This window comes from Empidonax traillii, unplaced genomic scaffold (assembly GCF_003031625.1).
Source record: "Empidonax traillii isolate 1590-97213 ecotype Southwest subspecies unplaced genomic scaffold, ASM303162v1 scaffold210:size766637, whole genome shotgun sequence".
Lineage (NCBI taxonomy): Eukaryota > Metazoa > Chordata > Aves > Passeriformes > Tyrannidae > Empidonax > Empidonax traillii.
In genome coordinates this window covers 699,859-712,230 of record NW_020955403.1, presented here as the reverse complement: position 1 = coordinate 712,230, position 12,372 = coordinate 699,859, and the positions used below count along the sequence as shown (strand labels likewise).

The 12,372-nt window shown below is 36.2% G+C and overlaps 1 long non-coding RNA gene across 2 annotated transcripts in view; it reads right to left on the bottom strand.

The window, feature by feature from the left end:
* Nucleotides 1-12,372, bottom strand: part of LOC114059244 — a 52,614-nt gene that overhangs the window by 18,161 nt on the left and 22,081 nt on the right. The window contains exons 3-4 of one of the 2 annotated variants that reach the window (XR_003571622.1): nt 9,461-9,599; nt 7,736-7,755 (exon numbers count right to left, since the gene is read on the bottom strand). This is a non-coding gene — a long non-coding RNA (uncharacterized LOC114059244). Of the gene's footprint in view, nt 1-7,735; nt 7,756-9,460; nt 9,600-12,372 lie in introns of those variants that run through there. The other variant, XR_003571621.1, reaches the window with a different exon arrangement.

The following is a 12,372-nucleotide window of genomic DNA, read 5'->3' as shown; positions in this document are numbered from 1 at the left end:
TTGACTACAATTTAGTCCAGAACCATAGACCTAAGATGTTCAGAAAAAAAGTAAGACAGACAAAGAGTTCTGAGGAGATTAAACAGGGAAATATGTAATTAAGATGCCCCAAAAGCATTAACTTTTTATATGTTTAAAAAAAAAAATCTATGAAAAACTAGAAATTATTATGCTGTTCATTTCTTCTCATCATGAATACTGAATTTTTTTAAACAAAATCATATTACACTTACAGAGCATTTTGACGGGACAGAATCACGACAGTTTAGATGCTGTAATTGTAAACACCTGTATTCTGCTCAATACAGTTTTTAAAAGTAGAACTTTTAACATGAATACATCAAATGTTCTGTTTAAATTTCCAACTTGAATTCTACATTAAAAAGTCAAATGTTCTACTCTATCATGGCATCAGTTTACTAGAAAATGTTGTTAAAATGATGTCACCAATAGAAAGCTTCTCTAAAACTTTCAAACTGAATTAAAATTCTAGTGAAGCAGGTAAATACATTATTAAATCACAGCATTAATTTCCTTCATTGTTCTGAACACTGGTAAAGCTATCCATTTCTGTATGGGCTTATTCAATTTGAAGAGCAGAAGGATGCTCCAAGTTTATATATAGTGTGTGAGAATGGAGTTCTGTACTTACACTATTCCCACCTTGTGATTCTTAAATCTATTTCCCTACTAAATGTGACATGATACGATTACTTCTTCTTCTGAGGGGAATAAACACGAACACAGTATCAAAAACTCGCAGTCTCTGAGGTATTCTGTAAAAGCTTACCGATCTGTGCCTCAAACATCACCGTATGTTTCTTTCCTAACTGCAACGTAGGCAAAATAGGTTTAATTTACAGTTTGATTCCTCGCTACTTGCAGGAAGCCCACATGAGGACTTTTGCCTTTGTTTCGCTAGTAACAACATGAGGTGACAGATGAGGTGGTTGTCAGAAGCTCGAGGAGGATGCTTTCTTGTGGGCTGTTCTCAGTGAGGCTCTGCTCTAACCGGGTAAAGGAGAGAAAGGAGATAGAGATGGAGAAAATGGCAGAGACCAATTAGTCAACACAGCCTGTCACAGCAACCCAGCACTGCGAACCAAGAAGCTGCCTCATCGCACACCAAGCCACAGAAACAGCAGGTGAAAAAAATGTATATTTGTGCCAAGTAAAGTAAAACCTAAGTGGCATTTCTCACATAAAGAAAATAGAGGTAAGGAAACGTTTTTGTATGTAGTTAAAAAAAACAGCCAATAAACAAACATATATAAAAAGAGAAGTCCTAACCACGAAGTTGGGATCTGATTAAGACCTTGAAACTGTGATACTGAGATTGTGGGGAATATGAAAAAGATAACTAAGAAAACAGGGTATTTGGAAAAGTATCAGTGCCAAGGACAGCACTGATGTGTTTGTCTAAATTTCCTACACAGTGATCTTATCACTTTTCTCAATCTGCCAAAATAAGCTGAAAAGGGAGTACTCTCAGTGTGAAAAGTGGCAGTGAAAAGTGCACATAATGCCTTCTCACAAATAGCTACAATAGCAAAGAAAAACATTTTAAGGCTGGGAAAATTATGGCAGGAGGTAGTGGTTGGGAAACAATCATAAAAAAAATCCAAAACATAACAGTGTGTGCGAGTCTACCAGAGAAGCAGTTTTGAAAAGGAAGAAGAAAAGATCCAAATTCCCCTTTGAACCAGGCCAGCAACCTAGCAAACCTAGGGTAAAGACATACTCAGGTATTTAAGAACTTTTCAAGGGGAGACTTTACATCTCTGTGTAACATTTATTCAGGCAAATAATAAAATGAGGCAAATACACTTGATTTTTTTTTTATTTCACCAGTAGTAAATAAATACTTTCATTTAAACAACTAACTTCCATTAAACAGTCCTTCGAAAAGGAGTAATTAATTTCAAAGAGAAAAAAACATACACTTTTCTATGCCACATCAGATCAAATGTTGCCTTTCTTTGAGAAGTTATTAGAACTTACTGGACTTAAAACATTCTACCTTGATCTCTTTATAAAGCCAGTTATAATCCTGCTTTAACTGCATGAAACAACAGTTTACTGTTGTTACAGTGCATTTAGCAATGGCACATGACTGAAAAGGCACAATGCTGTTCTCCTGCTATTTGCCTGGTTTTGATCTGCAAATTAACACTGTGGAAGGACGATAAAAGCTTATTTCTGAAGAAGCTATAAAAATAGAATATAAATGTAGAACACACAAATATCAGTTATAAATAAAATCCTCCTTAGAATGCTCTTTCTATGTACTCCCCTGCCTACATATTCCCTATTCCCCACAGTGACATTTTCCATTTCCAATTCTGCTCAATGGAAATAATTTGCATAGGGACTGATTTTGAGGTTTTCCAGATTTAGATACAATAGTAAAACAGAATCCAAGTATTTTTACTCATTTAAGCATCAATAACAATTGCAGGCGATGGGTGAAGGAAAATTATACCAAAGGTGGGAAAAAAAAATCAATTTCAGACACTTAAAGTTGTTGTTCAAGTATGCTAAATATATAATGATAGTAACTGGTTTTGTACTGTTTCAAAGGCTTTGCTTTATTTGGTACTTCGGTGATTAAAGATGAGCCTTTTAGGGCCCTAAATGGTTCCAAAAGTATGCTATAATATGTCACAAGTACAGACTGCAGCAGTAAAAAGAGCATCTTATATCATGGCTGTCTCTAAAATTAATTTAAACATCAAATAGATGCAAAAACCCATACACATACATATTTAAACTAGTCTTTCAAAATATCAGGACATCTGTCTTGTAGGAGTTATTGCTCTTGGTGAAAATACAGCAGAACAGGGACTTCTGATAATTAGTTGAGTCAAAACAGGCCTACTTATTACAAACAACAGAAACTAAGATTATTTCTTAGTTTCTTATTAGTTTCTTAGCCTTCTATATTCTGCCTTTCTTTTTTTTGCTCTCAAACAAGAAGGCATTCCCATGGTTATATCCTGAAAAGCTGAAATCTCTCCTGTGACTTTCAATCATATTATCCCAAGCACATTAATAATAATATTTCTGACTCAAAGATTTACCTTAGTTAAGTATAGAAATGCAAAAGTGCTATCTCTCATGATTACTATAAAACTAAAAGACACAAGCAGGCTACAAGTATGCAACAGAAGTGCTACTACCCATGATTAACCTAGTAGAAATTAGTATTCTCACATGGTGCTTCATTGCGCACTTGCAAGAAATAATACCAAATAATTCAATAAAGCGGTAATTAAAAACCTGTCTCAATTCTCCTGGCACCGTGGCAATCATGCTCCCACAACCTCGCAGCTGAGCACGGGAGCACTCAGCTGCCTGCACTGCACTGCAAAGAAACAATCCACCCACCACTGACTCCTGTTGTTTCATAGGGGATCCAATTACTGATATCGTTCTGACACTAGAGATTAGCTGATTGCCAGTTCAGTGTGCTTACAAAATCTTATGTGTCACAGGAGGCCCTTTACTTGTTTCTGTAAGACAAACAGTGTTTTTTTCAAATCTATTAAAAACCCACTAGAATATATTCTCTCTCATGTGTAGCAGTTCAGCCCCATCCTGTTGGACTCAAAGCAAATTCCCCCTTTAAAATTGTCAGACAACTACAGTGTTGTGACAGTAGCAGCAAAAATACATTTTTAATTGTGCTTTTCAAAGAAGAGACTGAAGAGATGCAGAAGTCATATATGCCACTATTTTAGCTCTCAGTAAGATCACGGAACTTTTGAAGTCCGAAATCACAATTAAAATTTTTCCTAATTAAAAAATGTTGGTAGAACTTTGCAGGTCTTTTTCCAAATCTAAGAACACACTGGAACAATGCACTTGTGAAAAACAATAATTTGATTTTTGTTAGAAAGTGCTTTTCTAATCTCCAATACTGTAAATAAAATTCATTAGACCGCATAATATCAGTCAGTTAAATTCTGTTATCATTCAATGAAAATATACATCAGTGGGGCTCCAATATTATTTGCCTGTTCCTGCTGTTGAACTGAAGAATGCTGTTGAAAAGAAGAAATGGAAAGGCAAACTACAAGTCAGGCAAATTAGTATTTAAGCATGAAAGGTCAGATACTAAGAAAAATAGGAAAGACAATGATGAGTAAGAAATACTTCTATTTTTTTCACCACCAACACTAGTGTTCTTACAGCCAGACATTCTAATGACTCTGCTGATTATTCAAGCGTCTAGACTGTATCTACATGTGAGATACCAAGAATACCCTCTTTAATGCTTCGATGAACTTCACTATCTATTCTAGAAAACAATGTCTTCATCAGCTGCGACCAGACACATTATATTACTTTGAATACCATAGGATTTTACTGTAAATAACACCTTCCCTAGAGATCAGAAGTTTAAAGTGATGTGGCAAATTATGTAATGCTGTGTAGACTCAAAATAAAAGGGACTTTATTTATTTATGCTCCTATATCCAAAAAACCCAGAAGTGCATTTTTCAAACCCTCATTTAATTAATTTCCAAAAATCTTCCTTAAATAAAAATGGAAGTTAAGCCATAAATTTTTGGCATACGATTTTATTCAATGACAATATTCAAGTTTTGTTTCAAATTATTAGAAAAATATCTCATTCACAACATATGAAGAAAGAATACTGCCAAATAACACAAAACCAGAGTTTATATAGTATTAAATAGACATGCTACATTTTCTTTTAATGCCCTCCTTAGGAAAAGAAAGCTGTGGAAACTTGCTGGTCAAAAGTATATTTTTATCTTATACCCTAACAACAGTAAAACAAGACATACAATTTTAAAACAGATTAGGGAAAAGAAGCCCCTACAGTTCAAAGTTTTTAACCTTACTGCATCCCAAGCACAGTATTAAAATGGAGCTGGCCTAGGCAGGGTGGGAGGGCATACCACAACCTGTCTTCGCCACCTCTCTTCTCCCAACAACGATCATTAACCTGCCTCTGACAGAATTTTGCCTAACTCATTCCCAGAATCCCCAACAGTGATGCTGCAGCATCTCTAATCAGTCAGCTGCTGTCCTTCACTAACCTTACATTTAAAATGGTTTCCCTAATGTCTAATTTAAATCTCCCTCACTAGCATTTAAAAGCATTATTATTCTTGTCCTGTTCCCCACAGACAAAGAGGACAGTTTATTACTTTCGTCTTCACATCAGCCTCTCATGTATTTTAATCTCAATCCTTAATCTTTTTTTCAACAGGCTGATTCTTTTAAATTATGGGTTTGGGTAAAGTTTTCTAGGATCATGGTCCTCCTGGCTGATCTTACTTCAGGCTTGCATGAAAATCATGGATCACTTAAGGTATAATAAGGAACTATAAACACACTGTTAACTTCCACAGAGCTATTCTCTCCACTGCCAACCTACACAACTGGTTCTTGCTTATTGCACTTAACTGGTTCTTGCTTATTGCACTTAACACTTGCTGAGTGCTGCTGTTCTTCAATTAAAAATGTCCCTCACCACTTTTTTTCTAATAAAACTGTTGAATGGGCAATAAAGACAAACATCTGCCTAATTTAAAATCATTTGAACCAAAAAAAGCCCAAAGCCCCAAATATCATTAATTTAAATTTCGCACTCTGTGTTATGACTTAATCTTGCACCATTACATCAGCTATCCAGAGCATATTATTCCTAAAAGGTATTATTTCATTAACTAAGTACTTAGTAGGTTGATAGATATTCCACATACACCCATTCTGAGTTGCTGTACAAAATCAGGGGGCACAAAAACAAACACCATGTGTTCATACACCCCAACAAAGGTAAATCCATTAAGCAAGAACTGAATGCAATATATTATGAAGATAAATAGTTCCTTTTCAAAGAGGTGACTGTGACAGCGAGCTATAAGCAACAGGGGTGTTCTGGATTGGAGGGATTCTCTTTCTCCTCATATCTCACAGAGGTTAGATGTCATTGCTCCCCTGGCTCTTGTTAAACATTACCAGGTAAACTTGCTAGCCAGTGTTCCTTAGGCAGGGCTGCTGAAGCACTGAATCTAAATCATTAAAATAAAGGTTATTACACATTAACCACAGGCGAGTCCTTAGCGTTAATTTTGAGCTACATTTTTGAATTATGTCATCTGTCAACAAATGAAACACTGAGCCTATGACTTCGTACTCTTCACCTACGTTGAACATCATCAGTGATTTTTGTTCTCACTTAAGCAATACTACTCTATCTTGATACTTCTCCCAAGTATTTTACCATACCATATTGCCATCACTGTGACATTAGAAGAGCACAAGCAATCTTACTAGTCAAAGTTACCCATGAAGCCTTAGCAGATGTACTACGAAATAAAAATGTATGTATGAGATAACACATTCCAAGAAGGTTTGCCATTCTGTGGCACTAAATATTTCCAACCACTTATAAACTGTAGAGTTGCTATTTGCATTTTGTACTCTATATATGAAAGCCTTAAAGCTGCCTGTGGCAACAAAGGAAATGCAAAACTTGTTGGAAGAAAATAAATAAAATAAAACCATCTCCTACGGGACAATTCAAAGTCTCACCTCATCATCCTGAGACATCAGGGATTCTCTGTTGCCTCTGTTTTTTTATTAATAATGCAGCAACAGTCTTTCAACCACTTTTTTAGAAGAGGAGCTTTTCCTTCAGAAGCAATATGAGTCACGTGATTACCTCTCTCATCTGGAGTCAAAGGCTAAAAACGAATGGAGGTTTTCACTATCAACTATAATTTGGCACCCAGAGAAGTGGTAATAAATGAGTGTTTATCTACTCAATGGGGAATTTCATTTCACTCTCTGCCCCCAAAGTCATTACCTGAACAAGAGGAATGAGCAATGGAAATTCACAATATAATAAACTATTACAGGCTTACTGCTTAAATAGCATCTCAAAATCATTTTCTGCACCGGAAGCTATAAGTGAACTATACTTCACAACATGAGAAAAGACATTTGTTGATATGATGAAACAAAAGGTATTTACATCTCCTAAGAGCAGAGAAGCATTTTATACTCCAGATAAACAATTTCTGCTGTTCTCAGTATTATTTTCCTTGCTGAAAAAAAACCCAAACCAAACCAAACATTAAATAGTCCTCTTCTCTTTTTTTCTTAGAAACCATTTTAATAAAAGAGTGGCACAAAACAAAATTTGTATGTTTTTCTGTCTAAATGAAAGTTGAAAGACATTTTCTATCTTGTTGAACAAATCTTATGTACTCAAAAGGATAAGTAATATGAAAATATTGTTTAATTAACTTGGTATGCAATTTATGCTTAAGTATACTGCCAGTAAGCAAAGAAATAATACTTTTGGCATAATATCCAGTTAAAAGCATGCACAGAAACTTACTCTGAATAATAATAATTTATTTTTTTCTAGAATTGGCAGCTTACTAAGGAAGAAATGAAAACATTTGTAAATCAAGTAGCACTGAAAATGGTATCCAGTCAAAAGTCATATTTTTATTAATCTTTTTTGTTAAGTGTATTGTGGTACCATTTTAAAACTAAGACGTGAAAAGCTATCACGGTTTCAAGCAATACTTCTCCACTTCCTTAATCTTAACAACTAGTTTCTCATCAGTGTTATGTTTGTTCAAGCATGAAAAGCATAATATTTTTTCCCCTTTTTCACATTCTGTGGAGCTATTTCAGTATAGAAATCTGGCATTATCTACTCCATTACTGATATCCCTGAAGTAGCTGTGTAGTCATCCTGTGATCCTATGCAAGAAAACACAGCAAGAACATTAGGTAATCATTAAGGGAGCAACAGAAGCCACTTACATAAATTACTGTACAGTAACTCAAAAGAATATAAGGAGAAGAGATGTTTGAAGCTTAAGCTTCTTGATTTTTTAAGCCTTGAATGTATTACCTGGCCAAAACTTGGGAAAAAGTCCCCGAGGTAACTCCTTTTTAAGCTTAAGGGAACGAGTCAGTGTTTCTGTGTTTTCTAAAAAGAATTAATTTTTTTTAAGCGGCTAAAATGGTGTCTACTGTTTCTCACTACTTTATAGTGACTGGACTAAGTAATGCCTTTAATGTTAAAACAGGCAAACATTAAACCGTCTTTTTTGTTTGTTTGTTTTCTTAAGAGGAAAGTCAAAGTGAGAAGTACACAATCCTTTTTCCAACCAAAGGAAAACATTTCATGGTTTAATGAAAATACTGTGTTTCCTTTCCTAAAACCTACCAAAATGATAATTGACACATTTTAATTTTTCTCCATCTATAAGAAATTAAAGTCCACTGAAAGGAAAAGGCAGCTCCAGAAAATTTACAGTGGGAATCAAGTCTTCATCCTAGAAGGTACGAGCCCCATGCAAGAGTTCCATAGGTTCCACCAATCTGGCTGCTTTCAGTTACCATGGAAGACTCACACCCTGGACTTCGGCATTCCCCTCTTCAGTTCAGAATAGCAACAATCAAATTATTTCACATTATTCAAATTATTTCTCAGGCAATAAAATAAGTTAATTAAATGTTTCTCTCTGTGTATCAGTGGATAGTTTTCTCCACTGTGATGTTTACAGTTGTCATTCTCAGCAGAGGACTGAAAAAAATGAACCACCTTTCTGTGCAAAGCTCAGGGTGTTCCCACAACATCAGCCTTTGTTCTCTCACTGTATAGTGCGGAAATCTTTTTTTTTCCCGTTTTTTGTGCACATTTGTTTCACAAAAAGACTAGTGGATTTCAGTCTCTAGCTCTAAAGTATGCACTTTTCAATGACAATAAAATTTTAAAAGCTTCAGTTTGCACCTGAGCATAATTGTAATAGCTTAGAAGCTATAAAATAGCATAGTCAAGAAAAATATCAGAATTGTTTGTGAGGCCTGGCTTATGTTTTATCAGAACTTCACTAATTTTTTACTAAAATTTTATTTTTACCAATCACTGATTTGTGATTTATCAGAATATATTTATGCTTAACATCAGCATTCTCTCTTTGTGCTCTGCAGTACTGACTATCCGAAATGGGACATTTAGTAATAAGTCATCAGAAAGGCTGATCCTGGGAGATACAGGAAGATGCAGGAGAGAGCCAGAGAAAGCAGGATGGATCAGACCTTTATTTTTGTTGGTGAGCCTGAAGATTCACTCTTTCTCTAAGACTCCAAAGAAGAGCAAAAGGAGTAGAAAAACCCCCAAAACTCTGATGTTATTTTCTTAATAATTATTTCAGGACACACTAATTAATTGTGCTCTGCCAAGAGAGAGAAGCAGAAAACCTAAAATTCTAAAGTCTTCAAATTAACTGCGGGAATCAGAAGGCTGCATGCATTACAGAGGGCAAGCACTGACATTTATTTTGTATAATGGTGCATGTCTTGAGAATAATCGCCACTGGAATATTATCCCCACTCGACATGTCAAACATTAATATAAAATCAATATGGAGCCACATTCCCAACATTTTTCACGTACCTGTGTTATGCCCCCCCCGGAGGGTTTTCCACACTCAGCACTGGGCTCCACTGAGACATGGGGAGAGGTTCACTGCAGTCCTGCTCGGCACGACCTTGCTGCCCAGGGGGTCAACAGCGGCTCAGCAAGACCCTGACACCTGTGGAGGGAAAGTGCAAGGTGAGACAAAGATGGTTTCTGGTAACTTTGCTGCTCTGTCAGCAAGTCCTGAGAAACAGGAAGCATAAAGGTTGTTTTCCACAATACAGATGACATCCTTGTTTGAAATGATACAGTTGGAGTTCCTTTGTGACAAGCCCAGTCTCAAGACGTGACAAATAAACATAAAAGAACAGCCATCCTGCCAAATACACTTAGACTCACATAAAAGCTGGATTCGATAGATCTCAAATTTTATTTTTTCCCCAAAAACATAGTTCTCTTTTGAGCTCATTATAAATTAAGTTTCTCTTCACTTTAGAGCTAAACTAGGTCTTTAACAGGCTCTGCACTTCATCTTACCTCGTAATCAGACATCACAAAAACCCAGAGTTAACCAAAAGTATCAAAATTACAAGGGAAGAAAACCCCAGAAAACCACATCACACTAGTTTCTTTCAAACGAGTTGTAGCAGATCTCCATCCTTGATGACACTCTCCTGGAACACTGCTCAGTCAGCTGTTTCTCAGCTAAATATCCCAAACTTGCCAGTCTCAGAGGAGCTTCATTTCCCCAGACAATGTGCATGCCTGTGAGTCATTAGCAATGTTTCAAACCCAGATTTGAGAAGATTCCTATATGCATTAAAAGGTACTTGAGTTATAAGAGCGCAGTTCTAACACATTTCTTCTGGATCAGGTATTTGTACATAACTCTGTGTATAGTCAGTATGTATTTAGACAGAAAACTACAATAGTTGATCACCCTCAGTTGAAATTACACCAGCTAAGGCCACTGTCTACTCATTAATGCCAATGTACCAAAACAGTCCTCCTAAATATGGCTATTGTAGTGCTCAGAAATACACTTGAATTCCCATCTGAATCTTGTTCCTGGATATTTTGCTTTATGGAATGGAGCTCAGTTATTCCTTTCCTTTTTCTCCCTCTCAAGATTCCTAAGCTCAAGGCAAGCATGTTGCTGAGGCCCATGGAAGAAAACTACTGCTAATTTCCATGACACAGATGGGAAAAAGATCATAACCACAGCTCCTCACCATCACTGTCTGGAAAAGATGCTACACTCAGTTATCACTTTCAAGATATTAGATATTATCTAGCAAAGTAAGATCAGGGAAGGGACTATTCGGAAAAGCAGTTCCTGCACACCTCACTACTGAAGATGAGGAGGCAAACACAACCCCAATATCATAGGAAGCACACGTGGCAATTTCTATCTACTGCTTCTTCAAGAAATCCACACCACTTTACTGCTAAAACTCAAAGCCAAAAAAACTTATTATCCTGGATCAACACCTGTGTCTAACACTTTCATAAAAAGATTTTCAGATGAAAAGGGATCTCTATGGAGAGATGACAGCATGTTTGGTCTCATCTGTGAGTGCGTACCGGCGATCCTCTATGGGGATGCCAAATGAACTCACAAAGCTGTAGCTTGTGAGTTGAAGCCCACGTAGCTTATTGCCTTTAGTTTCATAACACAACAGCTTTTACAACCAAGAACTGTACAGATGAACTAACAAAGCCCAAGGTAAGTTTTGAACCTACTGAATTTGTGTTGTTTAGTCATAACACATGATGCAAAGTCATCTAAAACACGATACCACACACCCACTTCCTTATCACATGAGATCTTTTCTAGTTTAACCAATGCTTGCAATGTTTCTGAAACCAGATTACAGCTTTTCAAAGGTTTGAGAGTATCTTATGAATCAGCTCACAGACAAGATTTTCCACCAACCACCGACATACAGCTTTGTTCAGGATGGCTAGTAGAAGTGGGACCTATGACTAAACAGGAGTTTGGCCAAAAAAACCTTATCATTACAAAAAGAGCCACAATGTCTTTTGTAGTCAAGAGAATCCTGGATTACAGGCGCTTATGATAACAACCTCCACAGAAAAAAATCTCACCAGATACCACATTATAGTCTTTATAATGGTGAAAGACCAAACAATCCCACCTTGAAATCAAACCCATGGTTGCAGACTGAAAAAAATATATCAAAAATCAGTGCTTGGATTTAATTCTCCTTCAAAGGTCAACTTGTGAATGTAGGACATCCTGTTGAAACACAGGCTTCCACACACTACTTTTAAAAAAACATGGTCAGAAAATGGAATATATCAAGTGAAAAGTACTCTATAATGAAAATAGGACATTTATACAGATACATGCAACACTTGATTAAGAGAAATAACTGCCACATCTTTATATTAGCCAAGGGTTTCAAAGTGATCAAAACTCCCCACCTAAATCCCACTTATCATGAGCTGAGAAGTTAGCTCTTTCTTACTTCTGACTAAGAGGCATGGGAATTCCTCTGCAGTCTATTGAAAATATCATTTGCCTATGTACTGGTACCTATGTGAGTAAAAGAAAGTTATTGAAACAATTCAGCTAGTGTTAACTGGCTACAACATAAAAGTTTTTTGTCATGCACGAACAACAAATTATTCTTCTACCCCAATAAACCATAAATACAAACTGTGGAAACAATTCCTCCAGTCTCATGGAATATGCATTAAAAGGTTCAACAAAAGTTATTGTCTCTGATTTTACTTCTACTATTTCATTACTGATGACCTCCTTCTATTGTCATTTGTACTTCAGTTACCAGAAATTAAAGCAAATACTAAACATCTAAATAGAGCATGCCTAGAAAAAACACGTGTTCATAGGCTCCAGGATTCCCTTCAGTCCCAAAGGGATTTTCAGAACCTCACAGGTATCTTCAGGTCCTAAAATTTGC